Consider the following 20,744-nt stretch of genomic DNA (forward strand, 5'->3'; position numbering starts at 1 on the left):
TCAAAGAATGAAAAGTCAGGGTTTCTTCAGAGTTATCACCTGCATGTGAATTTAATCAACTCACCTTGAAATGACAAAAGGATTTTCACATCTTACATTAGATTCAAACTCCTAGATCTTAGTAGAAATTGTAATGCAGCAAAAATGCTATAACTATACTAAAAAAGAGAGAACTATTACTAACTCAGGAAAATATTACTAACCCAAGGAAAGCCATAACCTGGCATTAGAAGGCACAACAAATATTTAAGAAAACCAAATTTGCATAGGTGGTGATTGTCAGAGGAGACGTGAACGAACACATAGGGAGACAGAATAAGAACTGTGAAATAGTGCATAGTGGCTATGGAGTGAAAATGATGAACCAGGAAGGAGAGAGAATTTTGGACTTTGCAGTAGTGTTTGATCTGGCAATTGTGAACTCCTTTTCCTGTAAGAGGGAAGAGCATTTGATAACATTCAGAAGTGACAACAATAGTTCACAGATTGATTACATTTTGATTAGAAGAAAACATCTTAAGGCAATAACAAATTGTAAGGTGATCCCAACAGATCAGGTGATGCAGCAACACCAGCTGCTGTGCACAGACTTTAAAATAAAGTCGAAGATAGGAACCTTTGGAAGCCATGAGAGGAAGAAAATTAAGTGGTTTCGCTTAAAAGAAGAGGGTGTGAGGAACCGTTTTAGGGAGAATTTTGGATGGACTAGAAAGTATACAAGACTGGTGGAGACATAATTCCAAAGTAATTCTAAGCTGTGCAATTGAGGTGCTTGATGAAACATCCAGAAAGATTAGAGAGCAGAAGTAGGGTTGGTAGTGGAATAATAATGTACAAGATGCAGTGATGGCTAAGAGGAAGGCAAAGCAGAAGTGGGATGAGTCAAGAGAGGAATAAGGACAGAGAGGAGTACAGAGAGAAAAAGCGAGAAGCCAAAAGAGTTGTTGCACAGGCCAAGGCCATGGCATATCAAGACCTTTATGTTCAATTAGAAACAAAGGAAGGACAGAGAAAGATTTATCGATTGGCAAAATGTAGAAATAAGGCATCAAAGGACATCATAGATGTGAGGCAGATCAAAGACTCTGGAGGAAGGGTATTAAGGAAGGATGGAGAATATACTTTGAAGGGCTTTTGAATGAAGAAAATGTAAGGACTCACAGAGAAGATGGGGAACCTAATGTTGGGATGGTGCAGAACATTAGTAGAGTGGAAGTGAAGGAAGAAGAATGTAAGCCATAAAGAGGATGAAGAATGGAAAATCGGTAGGCCCTGACAGGATCCCAGTGGAGGCATGGAAGGCACTAGGGGAAGAGGGAATTGACCTGCTGCGGGACCTGTTAATAAAAGTTTGTCAACAGGAAAATATACCTGAGGAATGGAGGGAAAGTACTCTTGTCCCCATCTACAAGAGTAAAGGGGATGCCCAAGACTGTAAGAATTACAGAGGAATAAAGTTGATGTCCCACACAATGAAGATCCTAAAGAGGGTTCTTGATGGAAGACTGAGGAAGGAGGTGGAGATTGCAAAGGAGCAATTTGGCTTCATGCCTGGTTGGTCGACGACATGCTATCTTTGGGTTATGACAGATGATGGAAAAGTTTTGAGAGAAGCAATGGGAGTTACATCTGGTTTTTATTGATCTGGAGAAAGCTTATGATAGAGTGGCAAGGCAAGAAGTCTGGAGGTGTTTGAGGGAGAAGAAGGTACCGGAGGAATATGTCAGGGTTGGTGCAGGAGATGTACAGAAATGTGAAGACAAGAGTTCGAACCTGTCTGGGAGAGACAGAAAGTTTTCCAGTGACAGTTGGCTTGCATCAAGGGTCAGCATTAAGTCCGTTCCTGTTTAATATTGTGATGGAGGTGGTGGCAGAGGAGGTGAGAGAAGACGCACCTTGGACTATGTTGTATGCAGATATGCAGATGACAAAGTGCTGTGTGCAGAATCAAGAGAAGAAGTGGCAGCTAAACTGGAAAGTTGGAGGAAAGTACTGAAAGCGAGAGGTATGAGACTGAGCAGAGGTAAGACAGAGTATATGTGTTGCAAAGTGGATGGCAGCCAGGAGACAGATCTACAGCTGGAAGGAAATGTCATCAGGAAGGTCAGTGACTTTAGATACTTAGGGTTCAACAATGAAAGAGGATGGTGAGGCTGAGAAGGAAGTGGGATGCAGGATACAAGCAGGATGGAGGAACTGGAGAGAGATGGCTGGAGTGCTATGCGATAAGAGGGTACCGATCAATCTTAAAGGCAAAATCTACAGGACAGTAGTGAGACCAGCTATGATGTATGCTATGGAAACTGTGGCAATGAGAAAAAATAAATCAGTAGGATGGAGGTAGCAGAGATGAGAATATTAGGTGGATGTGCGGTGTGACCAGAAAGGATTGTCTGAGAAATGATTATGTAAGGGGTACGGTGAAACTTACGAACTTAGAAGCAAAGATACAAAGACCTCAAAAAAGGTTGAAACCGGTCTGGGTAGTGACCTCTCCTCATAATGTAAAACAGTACTACATCTCTTAAGAGCTGTGTGTTTTACATTATGAGAAAATATCAAGAACAGTGAGGGATCTTGCTCCACCTTTGCAACGAGTTGCCGTGGTGTGGCACTACCAAGTGGTCACTTACGCTTGGATACGCTGACAGTTCGTCGGCATGAAACGTTACAGATCGTAGTTTTCAATCTTAGTTTCGCTTACTGGCTGAAAAACAATAAGGGATTTTTATCCCCTTAACTTATATCAACCTCGCCAGAAAAAAATAGCCGTTTTGGCTTTTCATCTTAGAAAGTATTTCTACTTACACTTATTCTTTCCTTTCATATCCCATTCTCACATGTGCTATAAATAATGGTTCACATATTTTCGCCTTTGAGTAATTCAAATATACCAACCAAATAGAGCATTCTCCTTCATTGCTGTTTTCTAATAAATCCTACAACAAACAGATTGTTCCCCCAATCTTTCACACATCAATAAAAATGCAATCATATTGATGTCAAATTGATGTCAATTTTGTATCGTGGGTTATATAAGCTGCACGACAGCATGTCCAATGGAAACTGGCATGCAGTGCCACTGATATATATATATATATAAAGTCTCTGAGGCAATTGACTAAGATGATTTATGATCTCTGGAATGAATGCTGAGTATGAAGAAAGGTTGAGAATATGCAATTTACAGAGTCAAGTAGATAGGAGAAGGTAATATGATAGAGATCTATAAGTTGGTAAGGTGTTCTATATGAACATTGAAGAGGGTTTTTCATAGAATGGTGGGAAATGGAGGGAGAACAAGAGGTCATCCCTAGAAGATGTTTAAGGAGGGTGTGAGCAAAGGAGTGAGAAACAGGTTTACTACATTAGAGAGGTGAATGATTGGAATACATTGTCTGAGCGTGTGGTGTCTGCAGAGAATATAAATGTATTAAGGCACAGTATCATGATCTGTGTGGATGGCAGAGGGGCCTCTCACAATGAGTCAAGGACTCATTGTGAGAGGCTCATTGGGAATTATAATATATTATAATAATAATATATTATTATTATTATTATCCTATAATAATAATAATAATAATAATAATAATATATCCTCCCATTTTTACACTAAACATTTTTTTATATTTCAACTTAATATCTATGACACCTTAACTGCAGATATGCAAACCAGATTTTAGAGACTTCGATTTGGTAGCCTGCTTTGTGAGTTGGAACAATTTTATTCCTTCCACTCTTTTACAAACTTCTCTGTCACAAAACGTTCACAAAAGAAGCATGTTAACACTTAAAATTAACTCTCTGAACATTATCTTAAAATACATGGTGTTATGTCACCATGTAATCTGTCCTGACTGAGTTCACTAAATACCTTATATATTTAAAAACATGTAATCACTCACTAGTAGCTCCTTCTCTACTGTTCCATCCTTATTAAAGCTGTATGAAATTACACTCACCAGAATGAAATACCTTAATGAAATACTCATTAAACACTTCAACTTGATCCTCTGCAGCAATTATTATCCATCCTATCAAATATAAAACTAATTTCCTATCAACAATTTTAGCAAGTTCAATGGGTAAGTGCTTATCATAATGCTTTCTCTTTCTTTACCAAATTAATCACTTTTCTAATCTTTATGAACCTCACATAACTGATCATTGTCTTAAAAGTGTATCCATCATCTTTTTCTAGATTACTTTCTTAACATCACCACTTATCCATTTTACACCTATCTTATATATCCTCCTAATTGTTGGTGTACTATGATACAGCTAATGTTAATTTCTGAACTAGCTCCCAAGCACAAATGATCTCCTTTCTACCAAATTTCTTCATTCCATGCTATTCCAGTTTGTTTTTCTCAGCATCTCATAATCACCAGCTTGCAAATACACATCCTTTCCTCAAAGAAGTTTTCTTATGGCTGATCACCACCACCTGTTTCCATCAAGGAATCAGGAAAAACAATAAAAAGTAAACTATTGGAATAAACTCAACATTGACACCATTATCATAATAAAGCAATTAGCAGAAGAAGAAGAGAGATGTACAACATACATCAACATAATTGATGTATGTTGATGTATGTTGTACCAAGGCAAAGATGACAAAAACAAGTGACGGTCAACTAAATAACTACAAGAAGTTATATGTAGGCAAAATTTATCACAAAAAGGAAGGAATTCTATAGTAGTCTAATACATTAAACAGAAAGCTATTCTTCTTGAATGGCAGGCCAGTTTTAAGTACTGTGATGTGTGCAAATTTCAAAATAGGAAAATAGACAATGAGACATTTAGGCTGGTTTCACTAAAAATTCAACTAATGGAGAAATGAAGGAGTTTTCAAGTCATTGAAGAAGGCAGCTAGCATAAAGAAAAGAAAAAAAAAAGCAGATTCCGTTTGGAAATCTAAACAGCAGAATAAGAAATAAATATGAAATAGAAAAGAAATAAAATAATAAATAAATAAACTCTGGACAACTTCATAAGGTTATTATTATGAATCTGTCCCATAGCTTTTGTTTTTCTATTATATGTAGATAAAGAAGAGTCATGGGGAGATTTGCATTCTCTCAGAGTACATGCTGGCTTCCTAAGCACTTCTGATATCTATCCTTGTTTTCTTGGCCTGCCTCTTTTTGATTCCACCATGAAGTATGCATTTTTGTATCCTTGATTATTATTTTTATTATGAGACCTCCACGAAGTCAAAAGACTCGTTGTGGATGGTCTCACAGTCACATACATAGCTTCAAATGGAACCTTAAATATATTCACTGCTACATTCATGATACTTGCAATTATCCACCATCCCCTCTCTCTCTCTCCATGAAAAAAATTCCTCTAAACTTTACCCCACCTTGTTTGGTGAACTCTCTCTTTGCACAGTTTCTGGGGATGGCTTCTTGTTTTTCTCCTTGTCCCTCCCATTCTATGAAAAAAGCTGTTCTTTTAATCTGGTAATTATTATTATTATCACCCAACACCCCATGGAATCCAAGACTCATCTAGGAGGTCCTTTATCATACACACAACTCATCATCCCACACTTTAAACACACTCAAATTCTCTGCAGACACCACACTCTCAGGAAAGGCATTTCAATCATTCACAACTCTGAGTGAAAATAACCTGCTTCTCATTCCCCTACTCACACCCTCCTTATACAGCTTCCAGGGATGACCTCTGGTTCTCTCCTGATCTCCCACTATTTTCTGTAGAATTGATCCACCATTGATCCTATAACAACCCATTAATAACTTATAAGTCTCTATCATATCTCCCCTCCTCCTCCTGTCCACCATACTCAGCAAGTTGATCTTCTCAATCTTTCCTCATACTCAACATTCCAGAGGTCTGAAACTACCTTAGTCAGTCACCTCTGGACCCTCTCCAACATCTCTTCATCCTTCTGAAAACCAGGTGACCAAATCTGGGCACAATATTCTATGTGTGGCCTAATCAAAGCCTTATACAATGGAACAAGAATCTCCCTACTTCTACAAGTCAGTGTCCTCCACATCATTCTCAGAAGCCTTTGTGTTGTCTTCACAATTTTGGCTATGTGTCCCTTAAATTTCAGATCCTTATCCACAATCACCCCCAGATCTCTTATTTCCTCCACCTCTGACAGTATATCCTCACCAAGCATAAATTCTGCATCCCATCTTGTTTCCCAAATTTTAAAACCTTACATTTTGCAACATTGAACTCGCATCGATATTCTTCAATTTATTCAAGGCCACAACATCCTCTCTACTCTTCATGGTTTGTCCCAACTTTGCATCATCTGTAAACAACTGAATATCTCCATTCAAATCTTCGCAAATATAATTAATATACAAGTTAAATAGTGATGGCCCTAAAACAGACCCCTGAAGCACACCACTAGTGACTTTCCTTTTCCTGGATATCACTCCCCCACACATAACTTGCTGATACCTATCGGATAGCCGGTGTCCAATCCAATGCACTAATCTAATATAACTCCTTCATCTTCTTCAACCCATCCATCCATCCCATTATATTACCAACTTATATGTCTTAATTATATCTTTCTCCTATCCACTAGACTCTGAAAATTGCATTTTATCAATCCTTCATCATCACCACCGTCATTTTCCCAAGGATTTAAGCCTAGTGGCCTGTTGTAATAGTATTTCATATTTTTTTCTTTCTCCAAAATTCTTTCTCCAATTTCTTTTGCGAAATTTAGCGTAAGTCAGCAGTTGCAATTGCAAGAGGTTCAGCAAGATGGTTTGATGTTAAACAAGTATAAGACAAAGATATACATTATTTTATATTATTATGGATGGATAACAACATTATAAAGGAAATGGTGGCAATAAACCTTATATCAAAATTGCAGATGTTATTCACAGCACTTTATGCAAACTGATGCAGATAAATATACTATTATCAGTTTGCAGGATTAGTTAATTAAATTAAATACATGAGGTAACAAATTTGGCACTAAAATCAGATCAGTAAAAAAAAAAGACAAAAACTATGAAAATAGGCAGGAATATAGAAAAATCAACAGCATCATGAATGAACTTATAGAACAAGTAAATATTTCATCTATTTAGGTGCAATTTAATGAAGATGGTAAATTAAATATGAAAATAGATACTAGAATAAAAAAGGTGCTATAGTGGTGAGTCAACTGAATAAATTTATATGGAATTAGTCAAAACATTAAACTAGCAGTATACAAGACACTTTTAAAACCAGTTTCATATTATGAATGTAGGAAGCTTCTAAATTTGTGGAGTCTTCAGTTAAGAAGAAATATATGTGGAACTATTTATTATTATTACTACGGGTGACTCCAAGGAGTCCTTAGACTCATCGAGGGAGACCCTAAACATCATGTCCATTGCAACTATTCGACATTCACACAGTATCTATCATACTTTGCCTTGAACTCATTTACTGTCATAGTACCCACAACAGACTCTGGCAGTTTATTCCACTCATTCACCACTCTAAAAGTAAAAAACCCAGCTCTAACACCCTTACTGACCACGCTCTTGCCCAGCTTCCATGGATGTCCCCTAGACCTCCCACCACCAGTCCTGTTCTCAAAAATATCCTCTGAATTAATCCTATAGAAACCCTTCAACAATTTGAATGTCTCAATCATATCTCCTCTTTTCCACCTATCAACCAATTTCTGCAACACGCAAATCTTCAACCTGTTGAAAGTTTATTTTTCACTTGGTTAGAGTATAATAAATTTAGTTTAATCCTTTATCCAAGTGTGAGCAAACAAAGTTTGCACCTGAAAGTATCTTCAGGACTGGGGTAAGGTGGTACAATACCAGGGCAACTCGTTGCAAAGGTGGAGCAAGCTACCAACACTCCTGTCTCAGTTTCTCCTATAATGCAAAACACATCTCCTTGCGGATATGTCTAATGTTCTGCATTAAGGGAAGGGCCACTACCGAGACTAGTTTCGACCTTTATTGAGGTCTCTTCAGTGGGAACCAGGCCTAAGCTGAGATACCAGGCAGAAGCATTCGCAGGTAATCTCTACCTATAGGAGTTGCCAAATGGTGTGCCACCCTTTTTTAATAAATTACTCTGGATTTAGAGAAAGATGTTGAAAGTTTATTTTTCACTTGGTTAGAGTATAATAAATTTAGTTTAATCCTTTATCCAAGTGTGAGCAAACAAAGTTTGCGCCTGAAAGTATCTTCAGGACTGGGGTAAGGTGGTACAACACCAGGGCAACTCGTTGCAAAGGTGGAGCAACCTACCAACATTCCTGTCTCAGTATCTCCTATAATGCAAAACACATCTCCTTGCAGATATGTCTAATGTTCTGCATTAAGGGAAGGGCCACTACCCAGACTAGTTTCAACCTTTATTGAGGTCTCTTCAGTGGGAGCCAGGCCCAAGCTGAGATACCAGGCAGAAGCATTCGCAGGTCATCTCTACCTATAGGAGTTGCTAAATGGTGTGCCACCCTTTTTTAATAAATTACTCTGGATTTAGAGAATTATATTTAGATTTAGAGATTTAGATTATACTCTAACCAAGTGAAAAATAAACTTTCAACATCTTTCTCTAAATCCAGAGTAATTTATTAAAAAAGGGCGACACACCATTTGGCAACTCCTATAGGTAGAGATGACCAGCGAATGCTTCTGCCTGGTATCTCAGCTTGGGCCTGGCTCCCACTGAAGAGACCTCAATAAAGGTCGAAACTAGTCTGGGTAGTGGCCCTTCCCTTAATGCAGAACATTAGACGTATCCGCAAGGAGATGTTTTTTGCATTATAGGAGATACTGAGACAGGAGAGTTGGTAGCTTGCTCCACCTTTGCAACGAGTTGCCCTAGTGTTGTACCACCTTACCCCAGTCCTGAAGATACTTTCAGGTGCAAACTTTGTTTGCTCACACTTGGATAAAGGATTAAACTAAATTTATTTAAATCTTCAACCTGTTTTCATAAAGTTCATTCCAAAGACCTGCTATCATCTTGGTCACTCGCCTCTGGATCCTCTCAACCTCCTCCTCATCTAGAAGAAACCTAGGTGACCAGATCTGGGCACAGTAGTCGAGATGGAGTCTTATCAAGGCTTGATACAGAGGAACAATAACTTGCTTATCTCGGCATGTCAAAGTATTCTTCAGCATCCAAGTGATTTGATGAGCTGATTTAGCCACTTTTGCAATGTGCCCCCTAAACTTCAACTTCCAATCCACCAACACTCCCAAGTATCTGGTCTCATCAATCTCCTGGAGTACGGTTTCACCAATGTGATATACTGCTGCTAACTAATCTTTTCACCCCAAAATGCATAACCTTACATTTTGCCACATTAAATTGACATCCATTCTCCTTAGCCCAGACCTCCAATCCATCCAAATCATCCTGAAAAATTTTGACATCTTCTGCATTCACTATTGCCCTACCCAACTTTACATCCTCAGCGAACAAATGAACCATTCCTCTCAGTTCCTTCCCTATATCGTTAATGAACAAATTAAACAGCAGTGGTCCAAGAACAGAACCCTGCGGCACACCACTAGTCATAGGCCGTCTTTTGGATTCTACTCCTTAGTAAACTACTCTCTGGTATCTCTCCATTAACCACCCTCCTATCCATCTCACCAACCCTATATCCATTCCCATATGTTGCAGTGATACTGCCAGCAGTGATACTGCTGGACCTGGCCTTAGCCAGGTCCAGCAGTATCACTGTAAATCCATTACCCCTATCCAGTTCAGCCGTCACTGTGTTATAAAACCTGAGAAAGTTACTGGGCATGATCTACCCTTCAAAAACCATGCTGTCCCCCATACAGTATCTCATTTTCATCAATCCATTCCTGTATTTTTCCCTTGACTACTTTCTCCAAGACCTTGACCCTGATATGCTGATCGGTCGGTAATTTGTAACAATAGTCTTGGATCCTCCTTTATGCAGTGGAACTATTTTCTCCTCTTTCCACCCCTTCGGGACTAAACCAGACCCGAGATTCAGATTAAACAATATGGTCAAGGGTACTGACAATTCTTTAGCTGCTTCTCATTAGACCCGTGCTGGTATACCATCCAATCCCACAGATGTATTCACATTAAGGTTCTGTAATAGACCATTCACCTCCACTTCATTCACCATAATTCCCACATAAACTAATGGTTCCTTCATTCCTTCAATGTCACCACTTGGATGATATACTCTTGCAAAGTGCTCACTCAGTAATTCCACTATATCGACAGCCTGGAGCTATGTCAATGGCATAAGAAGCTAAAAGAGACGAATGCCAATAATGCATGGGAAATCATCAGGGATTGCATGAAGGAAATAATATCAGATAGCATATCCAGGGGCAAGAAATTAATACTGTGGAAGTTAAATGCATGAATGCATTATAAAGTAGGAGCTGAAAAAATCCTTACATGAAATATAAAGATAATCAAGATCAGCATGTTCATGAGCAGCAATGCACAGTGCGGTAAGAAGGATTACTAGCAAGTTAAGAACAGCTAGATCAGATTATCAGAGGAAATTAGCTAAGTATATGAACAAAAATATGAAAGAGGTTTTTTGGTATGTAAAAAATAAGATGAAGAATGTTTGTGGAAGGGTAACTTTAATTTGTGTTGATGGTAGGGAAGTTACAGCAGTAGCATAAGAAATAGTCGAAATATTAAGCAATCGTTCTGCAAAAGTGTACCATCCAGGTGGAGATAGTACAGTTGCCGATGCCAGAGACACTGATATGAGAAGTGAGATGGAGAAACTGGAGGTACCTAGCATATTGAGAAGTATCACTGGGAATACAGCAGTGAAACTGCATGGCATGTTGGCCTGTGTGTGTGTGTGTGTTATGAGAATGACTAGAGAACTGGCAGTGCCTCCTGACTTAGCTGCATAATCGAAGTCTCAGCTGTGAGAATGGTTCTAAGAGGGATGGAAATAGAATAAAATGGTTCAAATACATAGAATTAAATACATTTTTTAGATATGTGGCCAGTACGAGGAGAAATGACTGTGAAAGAATGATATTGTGGGATAAAAATGGAAATAGAGTGACTGATGCAGCGGACATAGTAGAATGGTTCAATGAACACTTTACTGGAGTATTTCATCCTGGAGGAGTCAGTTTTAACATGTTCGCTGCCACGCTACTTTGGCATTGTCTCTTCCCCTACGCCGAGCAGTTTTTCTTCTTCAAGGTCAGTACGATAATCTCGTTACCGGAGGTAAACGTCCTACGAGTATACTCGTAGTTGGCTTGTACAGAGCATATACGGTCTAGGAGAATACTCAGTTTTGATGCTAGCCCCACAAGCCAAGGATTTTCACTTCTTCAAGGTCACTACAATAATCTCGTTCCCGGCAGTAAGCGTCATACGAGTATACTCGTAGCTGGCTTGTGAAGCAGGTTTGCCCACTACGAGTATACTCGTAGTTGGCAGCGAACGTGTTAATGAGATAGGGCAATTCAAGGTTTAGAGATATAGGAGGAGAGTGTGTTTCAAATACTGAGTACTCTGGATGTCAGTAAAGCTGTGGGACTGGATGGTATTTCACCACGAGTTTTGAGAGAATGTGCTAGGGAACTGACAGTGCCTTTGACCTGGCTTTTCAATTAAAGTCTGGCTGCTGGAAAGGTGCCCATGGAATGGAAAGAAGGTAAGATAGTGCTATTGCATAAGGGCAGTAGCAGACTGGAAGTAACTAATTATAGACCAGTTTGTGTGTCATCAGTAGTTAGTAAGATCTTGGAGAAAGTAGTGAAGGACCGTATACAGCATTGGGCAGATGAGGGTGATGTTATCTGTGAGAGTCAACATGGATTTGGGAAGGGCTGCTCTTGTTTTAGCAATATGCTAGCCTTTTATGATAAAGTTACAAGAGCATTAGATGAGGGAAAGGCATATACTGCCATTTTCTTAGGCTTAGCGAAGGCATTTGATAGGGTGCCACATGACAAGCTGATATATAAATTGCAGCACATGGGTCTGGATGTCAGATTGGTCAACTGGATTGAGGATTGGCTGTCCAATAGGTATCAGAAAGTTGTGTATGGTGGGGCAGTTTCAAGGAAGCACAGGGTTACAAGTGGGGTCCCACAGGCATCATTACTGGGACCTATATTGTTTAACCTTTATATCAATGACATTGTCAGTGGATTGCAAGGGGATATTCAGTTGTTTACAGATGATGAGAAGCTGGGAAGGATTATTAGTAATAGTGCAGATGCGGCAGCCCTGCAATAGGATTTGAATAAGCTAGATAGATGGGCAAATGAATGGGGATTTCGGTTTAATGCAGCAAAATGTAAGATCTTGAGGTTTGGGAAACATCGATGGGACACTGCATACTCTATGGTAGGAGTTATACTGGAGGAAGTAGGGGAGACAAGAAATCTGGGGTTGATGATTGATAGAAACCTGAAATTTAGGGGACATATTGCAAAGGTGGCGAAGTCAACACAGAGGATTGCTGCAATAATGAGAAGGACACTGACCTGCAGAGATAAAACAGTTATCATTCTGTTGTATAAGACTCTGATCAGACCACACTTGGACTATTGTTCTCAGATTTGGTCCCCAGGATTTGAAGAGGATAAATTAACTGTGAAAAGGGTACAAAGGCGGATAACAAAGATGGTTTCAGGACTATTATTATTATTATTATTATTATTATTATTATTATTATTATTATTACGGGCAACTCCAGGGAGTCATTAGACTCATCGAGGGAGGCCCCAAATCATTTTCATCACAACTATTCGACATTCATACAGTATCTATCATACCTCGCCTTAAACTCATTCACTGTCACAGCATCCACCACAGACTCAGGGAGCGCATTCCACTCATTCACTACTCTAAAAGTAAAGAACCCAGCTCTAACACCTTTACTAACCACACTATACAATGATAGTTATGAGGATCAGCTGAGGGAATGTGGACTGCAGAGTTTGGTGAATAGAAGAAGAAGAGGTGATATGATTGAGACTTTTAAACACTGTTGAGAGGTGGTTACAGGGTTGACACTGGGGAGTTCTTTCACTTGTCTGAACAGTGGGAAGGAGTGATGACAAGAAGCCATGCCATCCCTTGAAGTTATGGAAGGAAACTGTAAGCAAGGGGGTGAGGAGTGGTTTCTTTACATGGAGGGTGGTTGAACCATGGAATGCATTGCCTGATGGAGTGATGAGAGTGAGAACGGTCAATGAGTGGTATGATAGACTGTGTGTTTCTTAGTGGGGGGGGGGGGACCTCCCCTCGATGAGTCTTGATAGACTGTGTTTTTTAGGAAGGACCTCCCACGATGAATCTTTTGACTCCATGGTGCCTGAATAATAATAATAATAATAGAAGAAAATACATAGTTCAAAAGAGAAGTAGAATATTACACACCCATTAGTATTTCAGAAGTACTGGTTAAGGTATTGGAAAAGTTGGTTAAAGGTAAAATGCAGCAGTCGGTGGACCAGAGAATACAATACTCTGTGATGATCAGCATGGTTTTGCAAAATGTAAACAACCCTTTAGTAATTTACTCAAATTTTATAATAGAGTGACAGTTAATTAGATAAGCAATTGAGTACACCATGACACTGCTGGATTTTGTAAAAGCATTAAATAGAATACCATGCGGAAAACTGTTATGAAGTTTGAAACAAATGGCAATGGATAAGATGGGGCATAGAAGCATGACAGATATTTCATGAGTAATAGTTGTTGTTGTTGGCCTCATGTAACAAGTCTTTTTGACTACCATGGAGGTGCCAATAATAATAATAATTTTTTTTATTATTTTTCAATCAATAAAACAAACTTTATTCATGTTATTTGCTATATATATATATATATATATATATATATATATATATATTATTTTATTTGTAAATTATTTATCAAATAATTCATATTATTTGATATATATATATATATATATATATATATATATATATATATATATATATATCAAATAATATGAATAAAGTTATATACATATACGCACACACTATCTGATCAAAAATAACTGGATACCCCCTTCATTGTAGTGAATGAATGAAATACACCTCACAAACATTGCTCATACAGGTAAAAACTTAACCACACAGTCTTGCAGTCTTCATAGAGAAACATAAATAGTAAAATGGGACATACTGAAGTGCTCAGTAACTTTTGACATGGCATTATAATAGGATGCCACCTTTTGCAACAACTCAGAATGGGAAATTTCTACCCTTTTGAAGCTGCCCCAATCAACTGTAAATGATGTTATTGTGAAGTGGAGCAACAACAGCACAATCAAACCTGTTAGGCGAGATAAATTCTCTGAGCAGAACCACTGAGTGTTGAAGTGTATTCCAAAAAAAATATTATCTGTCTTCAGCTGAAACACTAATACCAAGTTCTGAAATTCCTCAGCAAGCAATGCCAGTACCACAGCTGTTCACCAGGAGCTGAAGACCATGGATTTCTATGGCCATGCAGCTGCACACAAGCCTAAGATCAGCATAATGATGTTAATATTAGTGTGAGAGTTGGGATGAGCAGGCATCTGGATATTTTTGATCCAATAGTGTATATTGAGCACAAATATGCACATAAGTGCGTATTCATAAGTAAAATACTAATAATACTTATCATAATGTGTACAGAATATATATATATATGTAATTATGTTAAAAAATTGTGTTAAAAGAGGAATCTCTTTGATCCATGGAGGCCTGAATAATAATAATAATATCTTTACTTTTTATTTTTAAGTTTGAACTATTACATTTCACTTTTTTTTTATATGATTAGTGTGGTTATTTTGCTACAAACTTATTGTATCTATCTCATATCTAATTGTGCCTGTATCCATCATGACAAATACCAGATCTAAATGCTGTCAGCCAACATTTAAAGACACTGCATTATTCCTAGCATAGTTGAGGATTTCTTAGCATTCTATGCATGTATGTATGCATTTCATGGGATAAAAAGTGGGAGGTGAGGAATGGGAATGTGTATGTATGTGTGCATTAAACATAGGTGGTGGGAAGCACTGGATGATATAAGTATTTTGATCACAGGATTTAGTAGCAGTGTGGTGAAGAGAACTTGAAAGATGTGTCTATAGATTTGACATTAGGAAGCGTAGCAGAGGAAGATGTTTTGTCTATGTGGTAGTAATTGTGATTAAACGTTGGATCAAAGTGTGAAGAGAAGAAACAGAACTTCTAAGAGAGGAGAGAAAGGAGATGGAAGACATGAAGATGAAATTGAGAAGGATGAATGAAGAAACTGGGAGGCTTAGAGGTTGGCTAATGCAATGAGAATCAGAATATGTATGAGAGAAAGGTGTGGGTGAGCAAGTGAGGGAAGAAGGCAAGAGCGAAACAAAAAGAGAAGGAACCAGTGAAAGTCAATAGTGTAGGGGGGGGGAGAGATGGCAGGAAGGAAAGCATGTGGAAGAGAAAAGACAGAAAGACTGGAAGAAGAAATAGTCAGGCATGCCAGTGAGAGAAGAATGAATGAAGCATTTGGAGTGTCATATATGGAGATTCAATGATTTTGGGTGTGCAAAGACTCCCAGAGGACTGCTTGCCAGAAGGAATGATAGTATGTGTGGCAATGGAAATGAAGTGAAAATGTAGAGGAGATGATAGTGATGACTGACATGAATAACCAAAGAGTTACCATGAATCATGTAGCATTCACATCAATCTTAAATCAAGTGAGATTTGAAATTGACATTAGAAATAGTGCATCAGAAATGTGTCAGACGAAAATACTGAGTGTCGCATCAGTATGATAATGAAGAGTAGAAGAGAAAAGCAGTGATAATGAATGAGATGAGAATGTGAAGTTAGAGAGGTCTGTAATAAGTGGATGTGTGGAGTACATTTGAGGATGGAATGGAGCTATATGAAGAAGATTACAATTAAACATACAAGAACATAGGCACTTGTATAAGCTGTCGTTTTTCTCAAAAAGCAAGTGCATTAAAGCAGGGAACTAGAACTGCAAGGGTGTGGGAATTAGTAGCTTGAAAAATGAGGGAGTATATATGTATACCATATTGTAGAGCCAATGAGAGTATGTAGGGAGTAATAATTGCATTATGAATATTGTCAATGAACTTATTTTTCTGTTCTTATACAAATGTTCATATACAAATTTAAATGTTCTTATACAAATGATAAGAACATTTAAGAAAAGGGAATGACTTTGTGACATTGATTGACTTAGTCACACAAAGATTGTTAGTATCAGTATAATGTTGAATAAGAAGGTTCTGACAGTGATAGGGAATCGGCATGAAAATTTTGCTAATGGCATTAAGATTATATGGTGCAAGATAGAAGTTTATAGGACAACATGTTCAGTAGTGTGTTGCTATATGATAATAACATTTGATAAGGAGTGGGGCTAGGGTTGCTGAAACCGGCGGTGGGTGATTTGAGCTGTGGTAAAAAAAAAGAGTATTTTTTAAATGTGTATAGTCTGAATTCTTTTGTGAATTGTGCTAAATTTTTTTCTCAGTAACACAACTGTTCTTTAGTGGTTCTGCTTTTGGAGTTTTGTTGTTATATATTGTGTTATTTTTGGGTTACCGAGAAGGTGAGGTCGCAGTCGGCAGCATTTGCGGTGGAAGAAGAGATAAGTTTTCGCTATAGTTGAATATAGCGTTATATTTATATATATATTTATATTTATATTTTATTTTTATACATATCTATATATCTATGATACAGTGTTCATATATATTTTTAGCGATTAGTTTAGTAGTTACTTGGCAGTAAGGAATGATGGTGGATACAGCTGCAATCACAAATGGTGTGTCACTAAATCCTCCACCATTTAAGTAGGGGAACACAGAGAGAAAGTGTTAGAAGAGAGAGAGAGAGAGAGAGAGCGAGTGATGCATGTGAGCAGTCGAGGAACAGGGTGGTAAGAGGTGTAATGCATGGGGACTCAATGCAAGATAGGATGCGTGAGGAGTTTTTGCCTGGAGGAATGACAGAAAGTGTGGCTATGGCAATTAAGAGGGGTGAAAGGGTGGATGAGATGATTGTGATGGTAGGCACGAATGAATTCAGAGGCAGTGTAAATTGGGTGGCGAGAGATCTGAGATTCTTGCTTCAGGTTGTACGAAAGAACACGCAGAGAGGAAAGATAGTGTGCATGTTGCCTAGGTATGATGGTGATCAGCTGAGCAGAAAGCAATAACATTGAACAACATAATAGCTAGCATGTGTCAGAAGAGAGGATTGGAATATGTGGATGCTTGGAGGGCATTTGGAGACAGAGAGGAATTATATGTGAGAGACACTTGCATCTGAATGAGGAAAAACGTAGGCATCTGGAGAGATTGCTGTTCTGAACAAGTCGGTGGGTAAATGCAGTGAAACTAGAATGCCAAAGGTGGACGGTAGCAGGGGTGGCCACTTGTGAAAATGGGTACTTGGGAGAAGGGGGATGACATCAGTTAATGCTGAGCCCAGTGGAGCCTACAGAGGGTAATAATGGATATAGAAACAGAGGAGTTTTTATGCTCTATACTAACGCCAGGAGTATCCAGAATAAAGGAGAGAAATTGGTGGACCTGATAGAATCAGCCTGGTCAAAAATAATTGGGATCACTGAGACATGGTTGACAGAAAAGGATATAATAACATGAATAGAAGTAGCAGGGTACAGCATTTTTCAGCAGGATAGGAAGGGAAAGTGTGGTGGTGGTAGAGTACTTTTTATAATGACGACTTTTGTCCTCTAAGAGTGGAGGCTTTTGGAAGGCAGTGACAGTAATGATTTTAAAAGCATATGGTGTGAGATAGAGATGTGCAAGATGGGATATTTAGTGGTGTGTTGCTACAAACCAAGTAGCACAGAGAGTGGGGACGAGGAGATGTTTAGACAGTTGAGCTTGGCAAGTGCAAGAAGAATGATTGTTATGGGAGATTTTAACTACAACAGTATAAATTTGAGAGAGAAAGATGCATGTAGCAATAAGGGAAAGAAATTTCTAGAATTCTTGAGGGACAAATATCTTGGGAAACATGCAATAGAGGGAACAAGAGGTTCAAGAGTTTGGGATTTGGTCATAGTATCAGAAGAGTTGATAATAACTGAGATGACATCTCTCCCACCAACTGGAGAGAGTGACCATGTGGTTTTGACTTGGAAGATGAATAGAAATGCAGGAGTACAAGAGACGGGAACTTATGTGGAATTATAAGGCAGATGATTATAATAGTCTTAGACATCAACTTGAAGAAGTTTCATGGAGGGAGGGAAGGCTGGGATATCATTATTGCTTGGGAAATTGTGAAGAAAAATTTGTTAGCAGCAATAGTAAGCTGTATTCCACAAGTGAAGAAGAGAACACAATTTGGTGTAAAGTGGATGACAAACAATATTAAACAGGAACTGAATGTGAAAAAGAGTCTATGGAAGAGATATAAGAAGACAGGTGAAGAGCAAATGCATGAAGGATATAAGACACAGGCTAGGAGAGTTACTAGTATGGTAAGGAAGGAGAAACTGGAATATGAGAAGACTTTGGCCCTAAGATCCAAAGAAAATTCTAGGGAATTTTTTTAGCTATGTGGCTGGTAGGAGGAGAAATGATTGTGGAAGAATGACAGTGTGGGATAAAAATGGGAATAGAGTGACTGATGCAGAGGACATAGTGGAATTGTTCAATGAACACTTTATTTGTGTATTTCATCCCAGAGGAGTAAATTTTAATACTAAAGGGATAGAGCAGGTTCAAGTTTTAGAGGTGAAGGAGGAGAACGTGTTCCAAATTCTGAGTACTCTGGATGTCAGTAAAGCTGTGGGACTGGATAATATTTCACCATGAGTTTTGAGAGAATGTGCTAAAGAACTGACAACTCCATTGACCCGACTTTTCAATGAAAGTCTGGCTACAGCAAACGCACCCCGGGAATGGAAGGAAGGTAAGATAGTGCCATTTCATAAGGGTGGTAACAGACTGGAAGTGTCTAATTATAGGCCAGTTTGTGTGTCATCAGCAGTTGTTAAGATCTTGGAGAAATTAGTTAGCAGATACAGCATTGGGCAGATGAGGGTGATGTTATCTGTGAAAGTAAACATGGATTTGTTAAGGGGCACTCTTGTTTTAGTAATATGCTAGCCTTTTATAATAAAGTTACAAGAGCAGTAGATGAGGGAAAGGCATATACACCATTTCCCTGGATTTAGCGAAGGCATTTGACAGGGTGTCACATGATAAGTTGATATTTATGTTGCAGCACATGGGTCTAAATGTCAGGTTGTCAACTGAATTCAGGATTGGCTGTCCAATAGGTATCAGAGAGTTGTGTATGGTGGGGTAGTTTCAAGGAGGCAGAGAGTTACAAGTGGGGGGTCCCACAGGTCCCTCAGTACTGGGACCTATTTTGTTTATCCTTTATATCAATGACACTGTCAGTGGATTGCGGGGGAATAGTCAGTCGTGTCGTTTGCAGATGATGTGAAGCTGGGAAGGGTTATTAGTAATAGTGCAGATGTGATAGCCCTGCAAGAGGATTTGAATAAGTTAGATATATGGGAAAATGAATGGGGGTCTTGGTTTAATGCAGCAAAATGTAAGATCTTGATGTTTGGGAAACATCGATGGGATGCTACATACTCTATGGGAGGAGTTATACTGGAGGAAGTAGGGGAGACAAGAAATCTGGGGTTGAAGATTAATAGAAACACCTGAAATTCAGGTAACATATTGCAAAAGTGGTGAAGGTAACACAGAGGATTGCTGCAATAATGAGAAGGATGCTGACCTTCAGAGATAAAACAGCTATTATTCCATTGTAGAAGACTCTGATCAGACCACACTTAGACTATTGTTCTCAGATTTGGTACCCAGGATTTGAAGGGGATAAATTAACTGTGGAAAGGGTACAAAGATGGTTTCAGGAAATTACAATGTTAGTTATGAGGATCGGCTGAGGGAATGTGGACCGCAGAGTTTGGTGGACAAAAGAAGGAAAGGTGATATGATTGAGACTTTTAAACCGTTGACAGGTGGTTACAGGGTTGACACTGGGGAGTTCTTTCGTTTGATTGAACAGTGAGAAGTAGTGATGACAAGGGGCCATCCCTGGAAGTTACGAGAGGAAATTGTTAGCAAGAAGGTAAGGAGTGGTTTCTTTGCATGGAGGGTGGTTGAACTGTGGAATGCATTGCCTGACAGAGTGGTGAGAGCGAGAATGGTGAATGAGTATAAGCAATGGTATGATAGACTTTGTGTTTCCTAGGAAGGATCTCCTGTGATGAGTCGTTTGACTCCTTGGAATACTGAATAATAATAATAATATACCAAGGTTGTCAGCAGCGATCCCCCCCCCCCAAGAGATATTTGGGAAAGTTTGAGTGAGGAGGGGGGGGGGGGTCTTTAATCTTTAGTTCCTAATAAAGCCAGTGCAGGTCAGTAAGACTATTTTAGTGGTCTTTAAAGAAAATATTTTCTCACAAAGCTAATTCTAGATATATCTAGAATTAGTATATGAAACAAGCCATTAACAAAACAAGTCATTAACTTGGGCAGTTGACAAAATTGCTCATCTTCTTGCACATGGAAGCACATCAACTGGGTGTCCTTGAAAAAATATATAAATATAATTACTTAAAACAGCACATAACTGAAGGGGCTCATTGTGTGAGAGTGTTGGACCTGGTCATTGGATCAGAGGACATATGCATAAGTAAGGTGTCATCATTACCTCCAATTGGTT

At 38.6% G+C, this 20,744-nt stretch overlaps 1 protein-coding gene across 3 annotated transcripts in view; it reads right to left on the minus strand.

Moving 5' to 3' along the window:
- Window positions 1-20,744, minus strand: part of RyR (Ryanodine receptor) — a 1,703,288-nt gene that overhangs the window by 383,728 nt on the left and 1,298,816 nt on the right. The gene's annotated exons all lie outside the window — the stretch shown is intronic.

This window comes from Typopeltis vanoorti, chromosome 10, assembly GCF_054136105.1.
Source record: "Typopeltis vanoorti isolate ZY-2024b chromosome 10, IOZ_Tvanoo_1.0, whole genome shotgun sequence".
NCBI lineage: Eukaryota > Metazoa > Arthropoda > Arachnida > Uropygi > Thelyphonidae > Typopeltis > Typopeltis vanoorti.